Here is a 17,881-nt window from a genome sequence, read left to right on the forward strand (position 1 = left end):
GCAAACAAAACAGAGCAATAAAAACTAATATAAGAGCATCATACCAGCTTAATAAAGTTCAGCGTTGGAGAGGACAGAGCCCATCCCAGCAACAGGGGTCACGAGACAGGAAACCAATTCAGGCTGAGATGCCAATCCATCACACACCCATATTTAGACTCATACTAGGCCAATTTACAATTTTCAGGCAACCTAAAAAGCAAGTCTTTGGGATATTCGAGGAAAACCAGAGTACAAGTAGAGTACAGGCAGACATGGGGAGAAAGTGAAATCTTCTTTGAATATCTGTAAATAATGCTAATATCATAATGTAATGAATTACTTGTGTAACGTGTGTAACGTGCGAGTCCCTGTCTTGCACCCCAAAACATGAGGCTGAGTCTCAGTACTTTAGCAAAACTAGCTTTAATTCAGCTTGAAACAGAAACAGCACGGTTATTTATTGTAGCGGGATCTACCACTCTCCTATACACAGACCCAGCAGTCAGGCAGTTATATTGTTCCCTGCATTTATAATGTTCCAGGCACTTATAGTGCAGCTGCGATCAGCTCGGATTTGCTTTCACAGCAAGCACTGTGGTTGGCCAGACAAGAGATAAGCTGTTTTCCACAGACGCGGCGATCGCACTTCGGGACGCTCTTCGCCATGTTGTCCTGTTGGAGGAAGTCCCAAAAGAGTTTAGAAGCCTTACACTTGCTTAAATTATATTTTTCTCCCAAGCAATTATGAGTAACTATGCTAGCCTATTCTGGTGATGCAGGGTGGGAACAAATTCTCTGGACTATATGCCAGTCCAATACAGCTAATAAACAAAAATAATGATATATTAAATATGATGCTGAAAGTCAGTCCTGGAAGGCTGTAGTGGCTGCAGTTTACTGTTCCCACCTGACGGCATAGCCACTTATGCATGATGTGTCCCACCATGTTAGTGTATGTTACAATAAGCCTACAAAGCAGTTCAAAAGCAATAATGGCATTTTTACATACCCATGGCTGTCTTCTTTCAAATAAATCATAAGTTTTAATGTTGTCTGCTATGTTTCTTTAGTAAAATATACGATTTGTACACATGTCTGTTCATACTGCTGAGTGAATCTAATTTTATCAAAGATCCCACCTACAAGCCACATACAAAGGCTCATTACCATTGGACAGTTTAGTTTCAGACCTTTCCAATGATATATAGTTGTCTATGATTGGTCCTTTATACTAAGTGTCACAGCTGTGCGTAAAAGGCAGGTAATGTATTACATATGCGACGGCTAATTTTTATCCATCTTTATGCACAAGGTTCTGCAGGAATGCATGCAGACTGTTTGGCTGTACGATAAGACTTGAAGTTTGTACTAGGGAAATGTCTTCCACTGAAAACAAAAACAAAAAAAAACACGGTGGACAAAGTCCTACAAAAGTTACACAATACTAGTGAAACAGAATATGGAGACCCTGAGACACAGTTTTGACTCCATTGAGAACAACACGTTTGCTGAAGGACTCCATTCTACACTTGGTTTGTAAGTACTGCTCAGTATAACTCTGAAGCATCACAGCGTGCAGTTTTACAATTCAAGTGACACGGGTTTAATTACCATATCCGTACGTTGTCTGCCGCACATTCTCCCAATGTTAATTTTCTCAGCAGTGCTCTTCTGGTTTCAACCCCCTTTTATTGAATGTCACTGGTGTTGCAAATGTTCAAGGGGAAGTGCTCTTCGATCAAATGTATGTATACTGCGCCACACTCACAGTTTCATGTGGGGGTCCCCTACACCCATGACTGAATGTCATCGAATCACACCACACTGTGCTGTGCTGCCGCTCAAGGTGTTTCACGTGCAGAACCAACTACTCTTCCCACTTCGATTAAATGTCACTGTTTTGGAGTATGTCAACTTTTGACTTGTGCTGCTCAGGCTGACTGGACACTGTGCATGTATGTATGTATGTGTGTGTGTGTGTGTGTGTGTGTCTTGTCCAGGGCTGTCTCCTTGCCTGTGCCCAGGGCTGCCAGGAAAAGCATTTCTCCTAGCACTGGGTAAATGTGGAATGAAGCCAAACATGTACTTAGTTTATTCCGAACATGAAATGCAAGAAAAAGGCAACAATAAAATAAAATAAATAAATAAATACAAGAAGGCAGGAGATGATGTGTGAACTAGTGCACAAAATTTTAGGTCCCTCTGTGTCGAGTGGAAAACAGAAATTGTTTAAAGGACATCCATTCATCCATTATCCAACCTGCTACATCCCAACTACAGCGTCACGGGGATCCAATCCCAGAGTGCAAGGCAGGAAACAAAACCCGGCAGGGCACCAGCCCACCACAGGGCACGCACCAAGCACAATTTAGAATTGCCAATGCACCTAATCTGCATGTCTTTGGACTGTGGGAGGAAACCAGAGCACCCCTACACAGACACGGGGAGAGCACGCAAACTCCATGCAGGGAGGACCCGGGAAGTGAACCCTGGTCTCCTAACTGCGAGGCAGCAGCGCTACCCACTGTGCCACCATGCTGCCCTTGTTACAAGGACAGGTATAAAAAAATAAGTTTGAAAATAAAGGTTTGGATGAGTATATAGTTATGCCGATATAGTGGTAAATTGTTTATTTGTTGCGTCATAGTGAACTATAGAGTGTGTAGGTGTATATTTATCTTATATATAAAAGTCTACATGTGGAAGTGTGTGTGTGTGTGTCTGTCTGGCCCAGAAGTGTGAGGCTACAGCATGAAGCTCAAAGAAAGCGGCTCTGTCTCCAAAGTGAAACTGCTGAGAAAAGAGAGAAACTCGCTTAGCCGCTAAAACACAAGCTAGGCGAGCACATCGGCAAAACGAGACCTCTGAGGAGGGAGAAACTCGTCTAGCCGCTGATAGACAACGGATGCGAGTACGTCAGTAAAACAAAACCCCCGAGAAAAGAGCTTAACCGCTAATGCACAACTGATGCGATTGATTGAGTGAAGTTTCTAGGAGCCCGGGGTTTTTACAGCACAGGCTTACACAGCTAGTAAAATATAAATAAAAATATAACTGCAGCTGCAATACTTGTTACGAGAGATTGTTAAAGTGCAAGAGTCTAAATGTTTCAAGGAAAATGGACACCTTGGGCAAATATCATAACTTTCTAATTCGATGGGATGCAATGTCTAAACTTGGTACAATGACAGCTGACAGATTGAGGCACAAAAGAAAATGGAGTCCAGGGTTGTGTGTCATAACAAGTATTGGTTACATAGTGTAAAGTCCAGTTACTTGGAGAGAAATTCCTGAAACCCCTAATTTCTGGGTGTTTTATTTGATTGACACTGGTGTGAAATTTATATAAAGAATTTCTTTTAAACATTTGCAGTGTTATACTCACTACTCTTCAGTCATTTGAAGCTCCTTTATTACATAAACAGAATAGCAGCCGTTCATTTTTGGTTATGTAACTTTTGGGTCAATAATGCCAGAAAGCCCTTAAGGCATAAGGGGTTACAAACCAAACATTGCCACAACCTGATCTTATCTAACTTTATGGCTGGTCAGTGCTTTCATTCGGCCATGTAGTGTTTTGCTTTCCAAGGATATCATCCGAAGGATTTGTAGGTTGAAGAGGATTAGTAATTACCTGCCCTTCACTTTTTCTTCCTCTTCAATTTCCTTCCAAATATTTTCTTAACCCAGAAAGAACATGAGGTGTAAGTGAAAACAAGTTAGATGGAGTATTGCTGGTTGATTTGTCATTTGCTTCTTATTTCTAATAAGAAGAAATTAAAAACAGTGAATGCAGCTTTTTAAGGCTAAAATAAGAAATTAAAAGTGAAGAATCTTACCAAGCGAGTTAACTAAAATGAAGTATTAAAATGCAGCTTAAGCAATAAGTGCTTTATCAGCAATAACTGACTTCTCTTAGAAAATTGGACTGAAAGAAAAATGTCCAGCCCATACGGGTCTCCAGAACGGACCTTACAGACCCCAGCTCTTGATCGTACCAATTTAGGCAGGAATCACTCAGAAACTTACTATCACAGAGACGTTCTGAGCAGACTCCCTTAGGCACATCACCAGCTCTGCCTCAGGTATACATAACATTTGACCTCCATGGTTATCATCCATCTACAGGCCAACTAAATTTAAGGCTTCTTGTTTACTTTAGGAATTCTACTTAAAAAGTACTTTATACAATGAAGACTGAGAATGGTAAAGTGTGTAAAATGCTGCATTTTCAACAAAATACAAGAATCTGTGCAATTTACACTACATTTATTTATTTCTAAGAGAAAAAAGCCTTTAATGTCTAGCGGTGTATGAAGATTAATCAATAAAAATCTCACAGTAAACCGTCGCTTTTCTTTCCAGTTCTCTAAATCACTTTCCCAATTTTTTCCTCACTGCACTCAATTTTCTAAAAGCTCCAATTTAAGTCATACCATTAAACTTTTTATTTGCTTCAAAGCTTCAATGAGGGCATAGTTTGGCAGAAGAAAAAAAAAGTTTGCTTCATTTAGCAAAATTTCTGTTTCCAGCTTATGCATGAGGGAGAGTTCAAAGATTTCTGGGTGTCATTAAAATATGCATGGAACGGCTTACTAATGCAAAGTCTCTCGATTTCTTTGAATCGTGCCAGCCACCGAGTGCAGCTTCTTGTTTGTTCATTCTTTTTCTTTTTTCTTTTATCTGCCATACATAAGAAAGAAAACGAAGCAAAAAACATCCAGACAGATTTAGGTCACAGTACAAAGAGAATTTTAAGGTGCTAAAAAGATTAGATGCATTTCTGAGTTTGATGAGAGCAATGGCTTTGGTGCAAAGGAATAACAAAAAAAATTATCTGTATGTTTTACTCATTAATAAATAAATATACACTTTATAGTGTGTTAAAAGGGTAAATTTCACATTTACATTTTATGGTTAGGATTGAAAAGAGGAGAGTTAAAACATGTGGTTTAATCACTTTTGCTGGTCGGAAAATGTGCTCCCAAGGGCTGCTCTGTGATTCTTTATCACACTAGTTTCACACTAGTGAGGAGGGAGAATCAGAACAAATCAAAGCAATAAAAGAGGAGAAGAAAAAAAAGTATGTAATCTATATTCTACCTGTAGCTCTTGTTCAACTCGGTCTTCCTCAAATCCCACCTACATTCTATGAGAAGATGGTTGTGGCACTTCTACTGTCTTATCCTTAAACTTGACAATAATCTGCAGTATCACACGTTAAATATATCTTATCTAATCAATTAGTCTTCATAATGCGCATTTCAAGGTGCAGGCCATACACTAAGGTTTACTTTTTCATGCTGTCATTGGGAAGAAGCAAATCATAAAAGGTTAAGTTTAGTATTTTTCAAGTCAAAGTTATTTCTTCACAAACATTACACAGTATTTGCCATATCTTTCTTGCTCTGTTGTTTAGAATTGGAAGCTAAGGGACACGGACCACCACAGGAATATAAAAGCCTACAAACGTACTGAATACATCCAAGTTGAAGGGGCAAACGTTTCAACATAAGTAAGGTTACCGTACATCCGGGTTTTCCTGGACAAGTCTTCATTTTAGGCGCCTATTCGGGCATCCACGTGATTTTAACAAAACTTTCAGTTTGTCTGGATTTTTCACACTGTGGACCTGTCATTCCCAACCACTTTAATTTTTTTTTTATTAATTTCTTTTTTTTTTTACCTACTGTATAATTATTGACAAACATTAATTGAACCCACAAAGGCGATGCCATAGATTAGGCATTCTCAAAAGGTGTGCAGCGTCACACACATTAGGGCAGTTAATAAGTAAATACTGGGCATCCAAACAACATGGACTTACATGGAGGGAAACTCCGTAAATTCTGGAGAAATTCTTCTTATTTTTGATTTTTTATTTCTGTGACATCTCTTTTGGCAAGGGGAAATATGTCAGCCACAGATGTAAAACAGCATGCCTTCTGTGTTTCTGACACATGGTTGTGGCAACAAAAAGGATCTGGATCTAGTCGTTTTATCGCATATTCTTGGTATAATTTTTCTTGAAGTAAGGATGCATTTTCTATTTGCTTTTGTGTTAGGAGGAGGAGTTTTTTGCAGAAATAGAGAAATAAATCAACAAGATACCAAGCACATGGCACGAACAGTTTACTGGGGAAACCACATCCCCTGGAGGGTGAAAGGTTATTGCGTAGCAAGACAAACGCCAAGGAAGTGTGAATAGCTGGTCTTCTTTTAACATTTGTCACAGACATGTGGATGGGAGGCAGCTAAAGGGCTTGAATCAGGGTAATTCCGAGCCAGACCGGGATGTGGCAGAGTGCACTGATTCTTTTTCTTGTTTTTCAAAAGACCGTTCACAGGAAATTCCACCTGGTCCTGATTACGTCAAGTCTCCTTCCAACTCCTTTGGCGTCACTTCCGGGTCCGAGCATATAGATAAAGACCCTTCCGGTTCCAACCCACCTGATGTCACTTCCTATATTGGCCTTTAAATGTCACTACCTTTCCCCTGTCCCCTCAGTTCTATTCAGGACTCCAATCTGTACACATCAGTATGAACCTTGAACTATTTTGCAGCCAAGGAATATATTATTTCTATATTCCTATTACGGGTGGCTGCCCCAAACCTTTCTGTGGCTTCTTTGATTTTGTGACACATTGCTAAAACAAATCATAATACTGGTGTCGACTTGTGCAAGACATTTTAAAACATTTATGTATTCTCAGGAACTTTCTTGTGTTAAAAAATGGATGTATTAGGAAAGTTTTTAAGTTTTAATTTTTTGTGAAGCTCTGTGCCCCATTATAAAATGCCAGAGCAGATAAGATATTTTTGAAAAAATGTATAGAAAATGTTAGTAACGTGTGTAACCTTAGTAGGGCTGTTCGATATAACGATATATATCGGATGACAATATGAAAACGTCTATCGCTGCACATTACGCTATCGTTTGTTTCGTGGTGTCGCAAAATAAACTGTTTACGGCAATATTTTTTTCATTGTTTTGATGGCCACCACATGGATGCAGACACACTAGCATGGCTGATGAAGACGAGGCAACACCAGGTAGCTCCACACAGAAGGACCTTGTTCCTAAACGAGGGCTACCTCTGTAGTATGGAGATGGTTTGGATTTGAAAAGTCTGACACGGACCAGAAAACGGTACTGTGCAAATTATGCTGCAAACCGATCGCTACCACAGACTCCAACACGACAAACCTCTTCAACACCTCCGCAAAAAGCACGTGAGCGAGCATGCAGAGAGTTTACAACTGAGAGGCAGGCCACGTAGGATATTACAGTTGTAAAGGTACTATTTAAACGAGCATGTTAAAAGCTTGGAAGATTAATTGCTACCAAAACAATTTGCGTTTGCTGTCAGCGTTAATCTTGTTAAAATTACGTTTACGCCACAACTGCATTAACACGGCAAATCTCCGTTAACGAGTTACCGCGGATCGCCCGTGCTTGGGGCTGGACGGCATCAACACGCTAGCGCCGCCCAGTCCCACGCACGGGGCGATCAGCTGTAACTCATTAACGGAGATTTGCCACACTACGATGTGCAAATTAACATTTTACTAGAATGTAGCCTAAAAATATTATATTTAATATTATATATTTAATATATTTTTGTCGTAAGCCTTATTGCTGCTACAGTTTGAAGTACAATGTTTACATTTGGTTTTGACAGTTAATGTTAGACTTGTATTTATTTTGTTTAAAGGGTTTATTGGCCTTATATAGTTTAGTTGTTAGTGCTTTGATCCTTTTATATTTAATATATGTTGTGAGAGTTATTGCTGCTACAGTTCACATTTTGTTTATGTCAGGCATTTTAAATAGCAGTATTTTATATTGGGCCTTTAGTAATTTGTTTTTGAAAAGTGTTTTATATTTGATACATTAACATTTTATGTTTACATTCTAAGTCAAACATTTGCTCAAATGTTCTAAATAAAAGAACAGAAATAATTACAAGTTGAGTACTTCTCATTTTTGATTTTTTTAATTTAAATGAAAAAAAAGGAGTGGTGATTATATAAACTATTCACTGAATACAAAGAAAATGTACTATATCGTGATATCGGGATATGAAATGAAATATCGGGATATAAGATTTTGGTCATATCGCACAGCCCTAAACCTTAGTACAGAGTTTCGTGTGGCAAATGTATGTATACCATGTTGTGAAGAAATAACCAACTTAAAAAACAAAACTTTTAAATCCTTTAAGCATCTTAATTATAAAATAGCTCCCTTAACTATAAATGTCATGTAAACGGCCAGGCAGGGATTTACCTGTACTGCATATTATCATCACCAAGAGGCAGCACTGTGGGAGACATCCACAAAGGGCACTCATCGACTGCTCCATCAAATGAAGGAATGCCATTGTAATTAAGGGCTGTCAAAGAATGAGGGTGTAAAAGTGTGTTGAAAGGGAAGGGATCGGAATACTTTGGAATCCATGGTAGGAGTGTCTGTTTAGCTGATGTAAACAGGACATCCCAAAAATCTTAAGGTCACGTATGAATAGCTATGAATCATTGTTTTGATTATTATGGTGCAAATATGACTTCTCATGTAAGACTCTGCAAATAAAAAGTAACTTTTAATGACTCTGTGCATAGGATTTGTCATGTATAATTGTGTATCCTACAGATGTTGAGGTAATTGCTTTTTATTTTGAAATTCAGTGAAACATGCATTATGACTGGAGGGGTCCCAGACTTGTTGTACGACTACGATGCATGAACCTACTGACTTGTGTACTTATGGCATGACTTTAGTGAAGTGAACTAACAGACTCTTGGTGTTTCTGGAAGTCTCTGTTCATTCAGCCTCTCTTCATAAGTCAAGACCTGCAGCCTGGCTATGAACCTGCCTACTATTTCCTGGATGACATCTTCCAATGGCGTTTCTCGGGAAGCATCATCCTAATAGTATTAGGGAGAGGAAGTGTTGAAATAAAGGGCAACACCATGTGACCATTTCTTTAATCAATCATTAATGATATTGATAACTTTTAGGGTGAATGCCATTCCATGACAAAATTTAAAAGGAGTAAAGTGATGATTTTCACTTTACATGCTTCCACTGGGATCTATCATTAGGAAACATAATGTTAATTTTCACTCATATGCAGATGACACCCAGTTATACCTTTCATTTAGATCAAATGAAGTTTCTCTGATGTTGTCTTTATTTAGTTGTGTTAGTGAATTAAAGGAGTGGATGGATGAGAACTACAGAGATGTTAATTGTTGGAGGGAATGACACTGATCACAACAATATTCTGTCATCATTTAACTCAGTTGGAATCACCGTTAATTTTACTGAATCAGCCCGCAATCTAGGAGTTATCTTTAACATGCATGTCAAATGCATGTCATTTAAAGCGCATATTACAAAGTTGTCCAAATCATGTTTCTTCCATCTTAAAAATGTTGGGAAATTAAGTCGCTTTCTAAATAAACAGGATTCTGAGAAATTAATTCATGCATTTATTTCTAGTAGGATTGACTACTGCAATGTGGTGTTCACTGGATGTTCAAACTGTTCTTTATAAAGCATCCAGCTAATCCAAAATGCTGCTGCAAGACTTATTACAAGAACAAGAAAATACGAACACGTAACTCCAGTTCTTAAATCCTTACACTCGCTCCTGGTTAAGTTTAGGGCAGATTTCAAAATCCTCCTTTTAACATGTAAAGCCTTAAATGGCCAAGGTCCGGCTTACTTATCTGAACTTATCATGACTTACAAACCAGAACGTACATTAAGATCTTGGTCTGCTTATGATTCCAAGGATTAATAAAATAACAGTGGGAGGTCGAGCTTTTAGTTACAGGGCCCCTAAACTGTAAAATGGTCAGCCTGCTGCTATAAGAGATGGCCCTTCAATCTCAGCTTTTAAATCCTGGCTGAAGACTCACTACTTCAGTTTAGCATATCCTGACTAGAGCTGCTGATTAACTGTACAGACTGCATCTCTGTTGTTAGTCATTAGCACTAAAAATAAGTAACATAATCGTTATAATTTGTTACTAACCCTCACCTATTCTGTTTCCCTTCTCGGTACTCAAATGTGGCACTTGGTGCCACGGCCCACCTGCCAAGTTGTTTTGCCTGCCTAAAGTAAAGTCATCCCTAATGGAGGATCGCAGGAATCATGTGGTAGAGGGGTCCTTTCATCGGATTGGCTGGCCGAGCACTGTTTCAGTTGTGAATTGGCCAAATGGGGGAGGCAGTTTGATGGCTGATGTCTCCAGGACTCTAAACAAATCAAAATCATATTATGTGATATCATCTACTGTTAAATTCTACTCCATACTTGTAAAATTTTTATTTTTATACTGTATTGAGGATTTGTTCTGTTCTGTGTATTGTACTGTATTGCATTGACCCCTTCTTTTTGACACCCACCGCACGCCCAACCTACCTGGAAAGGGGTTTCTTTTTGAACTGCCTTTCCCGAGGTTTCTTCTATTTTCTCCCTACAGGGTTTTTTTTGGGAGCTTTATCTTGTCTTCTTAGAGAGTCAAGGCTGTGTGCCTGTTAAAGCCCATTGCAGCACTTCTTGTGTGATTTTGGGCTATACAAAAATAAATTGTATTGTATTGTATGATTCAATAACATGTTCATCAAACAATCAACCAGTTTTCTCAGGGACATTTGGGCACGAGTCGGATGTGGCACCACTAAGACAAAGCATAGGAATACAAAGAGGCAGTGGGACTGTTAAGCTGTTACATCATTTAATTAATCGAACATTATATAGTCATTATATATGTCAATAAAAAGATCTATGAGAGGACAGGCTGTGGAGGGGCAAGAGAAATAGTAAAGACAGAACTCAGCTCAGCCTTTTGTTCCCTTTAATCTCAGAACTAATGATAAACGACAAGGCCAGCATGCCAGAGGGCCAAACTCGCAGCATGCCAGGAATAATTTATTTGTGTAGTAAACACGCTAAGGAGCTAATGCTCCTTCAGTAAAAAAGAAAAAAAAGCAAATATTCACCACTTCCTCCTTATTTGTATTTAATTAAGAAGGCCGCATTAAATAAAGGTGGCTGCCATATGCAGAAAGAAAAATTGCAAAACACTGTAATACATTGCTCTTGTCTGCACAGTGGCCTGTTTACCTACTGTATGGATTTTGCACAGTCAGATCTCTATGGTTTCCTCCTACATGTCATGTTGGATTGACGGGAAACACATTTGTGGTCCTATATGTGTGTGGATGTGTGTAGTTTAAATGCACTGGCATTACATCTACAGTTGGTTCTAGCCTTGTGTCCGGTCCTGGGGAATGTTATTTCATGCCACTATATGCTACAATACTGTGCCCGGATGGTATGACAATAAAGCCACTTGACTTCTAGTTTTCATTTATCTATTGTCCAGAACCCTGCAAACACATTTAATAAAGATGTTCATCCATTCTCCATTGAGCTCCTTTATTATTTTTCTGTGAAGATATGCACTGTACAGTACATGCTAAGGTAATGGGACAATAAATAATTGGTAGCTTTATTGTAACTATTTATTGCAAATAAATACACCCACCCAAATACCTTTATCACACTCATTAAAAACATGTACAAGAACTGATAACAGGAACATAAAGTGCCAAAAACTAAACAGAATTCTTGAACAGAATATTTTTTAGTGTTTCCTTGACTATTTGATTGTTATAATAAGCTGTTTTCTTAAATTTTTCTTTACCTTCCTTATGAAAGACAAGTACATTTTGTACATTGAATATGGTGTTCTGTACCTCAAGGAATATGATTGTCTCATCTATTTCTTGCCTTATGCAATGTTTAAAAAGTTGAACTTCAAAAACATTTGATCATGACGCCATTTTGTTTATGAGTTAGGTGTTGCCATTTTTTGCAATCAGATCAACCGCTGCCACGGCAGTCATACCCAGAATCACTCCTGAGTGCATGACATGTGACATCATCCTCAGCACCAGCATAAATGTTGGCACATTCTATTCTTGAGCATCCGATATATGAATTCCAGTGTGGTATGCTTTGCTTTATTCTGATCTCTCTATTGATGGTTATGAACAAATATGTTTCGTTTTTTTCTTAAGACTTTAACCCGTGACCCTGTAGTTAGGATACAGCGGGTTGGATACTGGATGGATGGATGGACTTCAATTTTTGAATTACATTTAAAACTTGACATTTGATTGTCAGTCTTTTATGCTTTTTTACCAAACCTCATCTCCCTTTCCTGTTGATTTAAAACCTCTACTGTCTTGTTCTGAGTCAGAACATCGAGGAATTATCATGCTGTGGTGAAAAGTTTTTTAAAGTGGAATTTCATATGAGCAGTCAAACTGCACAAGTCATAAAACACTTGGTTAATTCAGCTAGCAAAACCAAAAGAGGGCAAGCAGAAGGCAAAGTGTTTTTAAATGTAAAAGTTTAAAAAATATTACACAAAACCCAAAACACATTTGGAATTGCCCAGGAAGCTTGTCTTCTTTACTTCCTAATGTTGTCATTAGGAGATGTCATTCAGAAACCCAATATCAAATTTTATTTGTATGCTGATGACACTAGGTTTTAACATTTAAATTAAATAATTCTGTAATTCAGTTTAAAACATTGCATTGTGCACATTTTTCAAGATTAAAATCTAAAATATATCAAAGGCTGCATTCTAACTGTGAATAATGTCATAAAACACTGGCCTCGTAAGTCATATGTTCTGAAACTATCCCACAAATGAGACCATTATGGGGAAAATGTAATTCTAAGAAAATGCACATGCGAGCATCAGTAGGCTTTGGGCCCTAGGAACCAAGTTACCCAAACTATTGTATAACATTTCAGTAATTATTTACCACTCTGATGCTGATCTTAAAATAAGTTATTACAATAGCAATTGATGAAAAGAATTCACATTTAATTGCAGAATTACAGTATTTGAGTGTTCCTCTAGCGTGCCTCTTGCTCTAGCACAATTTGGCTCAAAACCTAACCAGCACATCGTCACTTCATAACAGGCTTAAGTTTCAAGTTTGGTATTTTTCCATCCAGCCATTTTAGCTCTAGACCATCATTAAGAAGCTGTGATACACCGACACAGACAGACACACACACGCCCATCATCGAGATATCAGTGTTTTCAACCTCAAGGGACCCCAAAACATTAAGATCTGTCGAAAAATGGAGATGGACATTTTTGACAGATCTAAAGTTTTTACTCTTCCCCCAAAAAACTGCAGGTATCAAAATTAATTATGAAACCTAATAGTACTATTTGGAGTGACAACAGAATAACATTATGCAACAAAAAATGATGAATACAATCTTCTATTCTTCATCAGCTTATCTTGCTCAACTAGGAGAATCCTAATTCGGGCTGAAAGATTTGAACCCCAATCAATATAGCATATAAATAGATAATGATGAATTAACAATAATTTTCTAAAAACCCTGGTTCAAAAATGCCACTTTATTACCAGTGTTCAGCTGGCATGGCTCACGGATATCTAAACATGTCTTTTACATGATAATAATTTTAACATACTGCCCAATGCACATTTAAAACTTTGAATAGTTATGAATGCAAACATAATATGCATTTCACAAAACCTTTACATTTTCCAAAAACTAATGGACATAATATACATTTGTGAAAAAAAACATTTTAAAATTGTTTTACAGTAAGTGCAAGCTGAACTTGTTTATTGTTTTACATGCCTTCTTAACTTTCAGAACGAAGTATGTAATAGCACTAGTTACGTCATTTAGTGTACATTAAATCTTTTGCATGTATGGTGGCATAAAGACTGCTGCTTTGGAAAGTCACTTTAGCCAGGAGTATGCTTGTCATTTTCTTTGTTCATTTGAGCAGGCACTTCTCGTATTCCACAACATGGTTGTGTTGCAAGTAATGGATCAAGTTGCTTGTGGGAGTCAGGTTGGACTCACTGGAGTGCATCGAACAAAAGAGGTCACTCGGGAAGCAGCAGATTACCCCAAACAATATCTCTCACCCACTGTATAAGGTTTAAACAGAGCAGCACCTTCACTAACAGACTGAGACAACTGCATTGCACCACGGAGCACTACCCTCAGCCATCAGACCCAATAATGAGTCACCCCTTGGCCGAGAAGGTCTTGTTCCCAGTTGGCTGAATGGTACTGAGCTGGTCTAGCAGATATCTTAACAATGTGCAACATACTGTGAGAATAACTGACATTCTGTACTGTAAAATTATACCTTGCAAGTTGGTTCAATCCTAAGCAGTTTACACTTAAGTAAATATCTTCATTTTGTTTTATCTTCTTACAGATAGTTCATGTTATATGTATGTGTACCTTGCTAGCATACCTACAACTATTTGTGAGGAACGACACATGAAGATCAGCGTCCCATCCAAGCTAGACCTTACCTGGCAGGGACACCAATAACATGGAAGGACAGACGACAGCAATATATTCAGGTCATTGTCCAACTCCATACTCTAGGTGGCAATATCCCTGAACCTCAATACCCCTGTGGATACCCATGAGGCATCATGGGACTTGCAGTTCATTCAGTCAACCCTGTTGGGTCCTGTGAGGGTGCCGGAGAGCCCTACTTTATGGGTCTTCAAATGAATCCAGAAGCATTCCCAGGCCACACCTCTGGGACACCAGAAGTACTACAGGGTCCGCAATAAAAGGAGTTGTACTGCCTTGTCCAGGCGAGTCAAAGCTGGAGGAAGGAAGGCAACACTTGTCTTGAAGGACTAACAGTGTGATGAAGAAACAGAGAGAGAGAGAGAAGGAAGTAGAGACAACATATATAATTGTTTGTACAAGGTATTCGTAATAAACACCCCCTTTATTTGTACCTGGGACTGTGTTTGTGTTTGGGCCTCAGTACCACCCCTTAACCTTCACATAATAAAATTCTTATTATTGGTATTCTGCAATTTTTTCCAGGATTAATAACTTTTCTATCTACGCACCTATTATGTGCAGAAGATACAACAAAGTGAAAGAGATGGGGAACCAAACTTGGTGACCCAACATAATTTAAAAGAACGCACAAAATTGAACAATTTGCAGAGAAATCTTTCCAGACGAGAGATCAGAACAGAACTGAGTAAAAGACGGTCAATTCCTGAGTTATATAGTCACTCTGCAGACCAGGGTGGGTCCAGGAGGGCAGACAGCGGAAGTAACATAAGCAATGGAGTGGCCGTCAGTCATCTGTTCTGCAGATGGAGGAAGACAGAAGGATGAGACCACAGCACCAGCCCCTGGTTAGGCAGGTAATTACTCTCGCCAGAGCCCTTAAGGTGTCTCCCATGTGTATGCGCATGACACTAAGTTTAGTCATAGCAACAGCTTTTCAACAAAAGTTTACCTTTGACTTCTGTTGGTTAGTATCCTGTTTGCTGAAGCCAAAATACGACACTGAACCTTATGAGATACCTGCTCATTTTCATTAGTGTCTGACTCATTGCTGCCTGACTGGGCTTCAGCATAAAAATGCTCACGTGTTCTCATGCCTGGCACAATGCTTTCGTTTTGAATGAAACATGTAGTCTGGAAGAGGTGAAAGAGCGAAACTGGAAATTATGAGAGGTCATGAAAGCACACAGTAGGTGGGTGCTTTTACCAACCATACTGACATGAGCAAAAGAGTTTGGTGACAGCTCTTTATTGTTAGTGTCGTAAACGTTTAGGGCATCACCCAGCCCTAATCCCGATTTACCCTCATTAGCTCAGTAGAAAGGGGATTTTTTGCATGATATAAAATTATAAAAAAAACAAATTTTCCTTACTGAGGAATAGTGTAAAGCTTCTTCAAAATTTATCCTGAATGCACTTCTGATGCTCTTAAAATACTGTAGGCTGGCAGGCCTCTGTCTAAACCACAGGTTTGTTTGTTCATTCATTTATTTTTTTGGATCTCTTAATATTTGTAAAAAGCTATCTCATAATGTGTTTTTATTTATATGATCTCATTATGTGTTTTGTTTATATGGCACTCTGAACTCAGGAAGGGGTTTGGTGATAAGTGTTGATGATAATTTAACAGCTTAAAATGTAATGAACAACAATTAATTACATTAATTACTAATAACAAGTAAAAATAAAAAACGTAATTCTTCTTTAGTTACTTCACTAACGAGCTGCTTTACTGATGTAAAAAAGTGGATTAGTGATCCATATTTGTGTTTATTTTCAGAAAAAGTAGAACTTCCTTTATTGAGTGGTAATTCTGTAAATAGAAAGATAATACTGAAATCTCGTCACAGAAGTCTTGCATTTCACTTTAGCTAAATTCAAATGAAATGTAGGTGTTATCATTGATTTAGCCTTCAGTCATCTCATTTTTAAATATTCTAAAACCTACTCTGTCTAAAATCGAAACACTGCAAAATTATGATGGTTTCGTAAGGCACCGAATCTTGAAAAGAAACAACTGGTTCACTTATCTCATGCAGAGTCTCCTTTTATTAGTGTAAACCTGACAAGAGTTTTTGCCATAACAATCTCTTCAGGATCACAATACCTGCAGTGGATTTTCACCAAACAATCACAAAAAAGAGATAGCAAATCAAAATACAACAGAGAAAAGTATTTGATACAGCTTGTGTCAGTTAGAAACATATTGAATAGAGGGACTAAAATTACAAACCAACTTACAACAAAGACTGAAAAATCAAATGGAAAGCAAAACATGTTTCCTGTTGTTAACCAAAAATAATGTCAGCTTTATGTGTATTGTAACCAAGCATCTACTCATTAATATCCAGTGCCCCACTTCTAAATCCGTCCTGGCACCAAGTTTGTTTTGAGGTTGAGTTATTTATATACTGTAATTTTCACAGCCACTGGTAAATGGACTGCAGATGTCAAAAGACTCCTCTTGCACCATATGTCAGTTGTATTAATTAACTTAATGAAATTCTACTTCCAAATCTTGATGCTTGTCTACAAAATAGTCAATAGAGCAGCAACTACAGTATATCGGGGTGGGCAGTGTCGGTCCTGGAGGGCCACAGTGGCTGCAGGTTTTCGTTCCAACCCAGTTACTTAATTAGAAACCAATCCTTGCCAATCTCTAACCTTATTTACTCTTGCGGCTTGTTAGATAGATAGATGGATCATTTCAGTTTGTCACATTTTTCTCTTTAAGTGTTTAATTGAACCAAATAGATGGAGAACTGCTGACTCATTTGTCATTTGCATCATATTGCTAATAAGGAGCCATTAAAAACAGTAAATACAGCTGTTTAAGACTGAAATAAGCAGTTAAGGGTGGGATTCTTAGCAAGTGAGACCACTAAAATGAAGCATCAAAATGTCACTTCAGCAATAAGTCCTTCATCAGCAATAACTTACTTCTTATTACGAGACTGAGTTGGAACAAAAACCTGCAGCCACTGCGGCCCTCCAGGACTGACATTGCCCACCCCTGACCTATATATATATATGGAGATTCTTGTGAGGTATTATGCTTCTTCTCGATGAATGGCATCTGGTGATACCACCTCAACAATTGTGATGTAAAATATAACAGGTAATCAGTTCTACCAGAAACACCTCGTGTGGTGGTCAAATCTCAGTCCATACTCTTCATGTGTAGCTCCTGGCTGGTGGAACAAGCTGCCCATTTCCATTCACAACTGTGACTCCCTCAATGTGTTCAAGAAATGTTTGAAGACTACTGTTCGGAGCATTTCTGTCTAACTGAACGTTGTTAGGTTTTGTTAATCTAGGAATTGTAACTCACTTATATTTTCTTTTGAGAACTTCACTTGATGAATTCAACTTTGTAACCCTGTCCTATAACACTTCTTCCTAAACAATCCATAGACTCATTATGTTGACCTCTTTTGTAAGTCACTTTGGATAAAGGTGTCTGCTAAGCAAATGT

The sequence above is a fragment of the Polypterus senegalus genome, chromosome 15, assembly GCF_016835505.1.
Source record: "Polypterus senegalus isolate Bchr_013 chromosome 15, ASM1683550v1, whole genome shotgun sequence".
NCBI lineage: Eukaryota > Metazoa > Chordata > Cladistia > Polypteriformes > Polypteridae > Polypterus > Polypterus senegalus.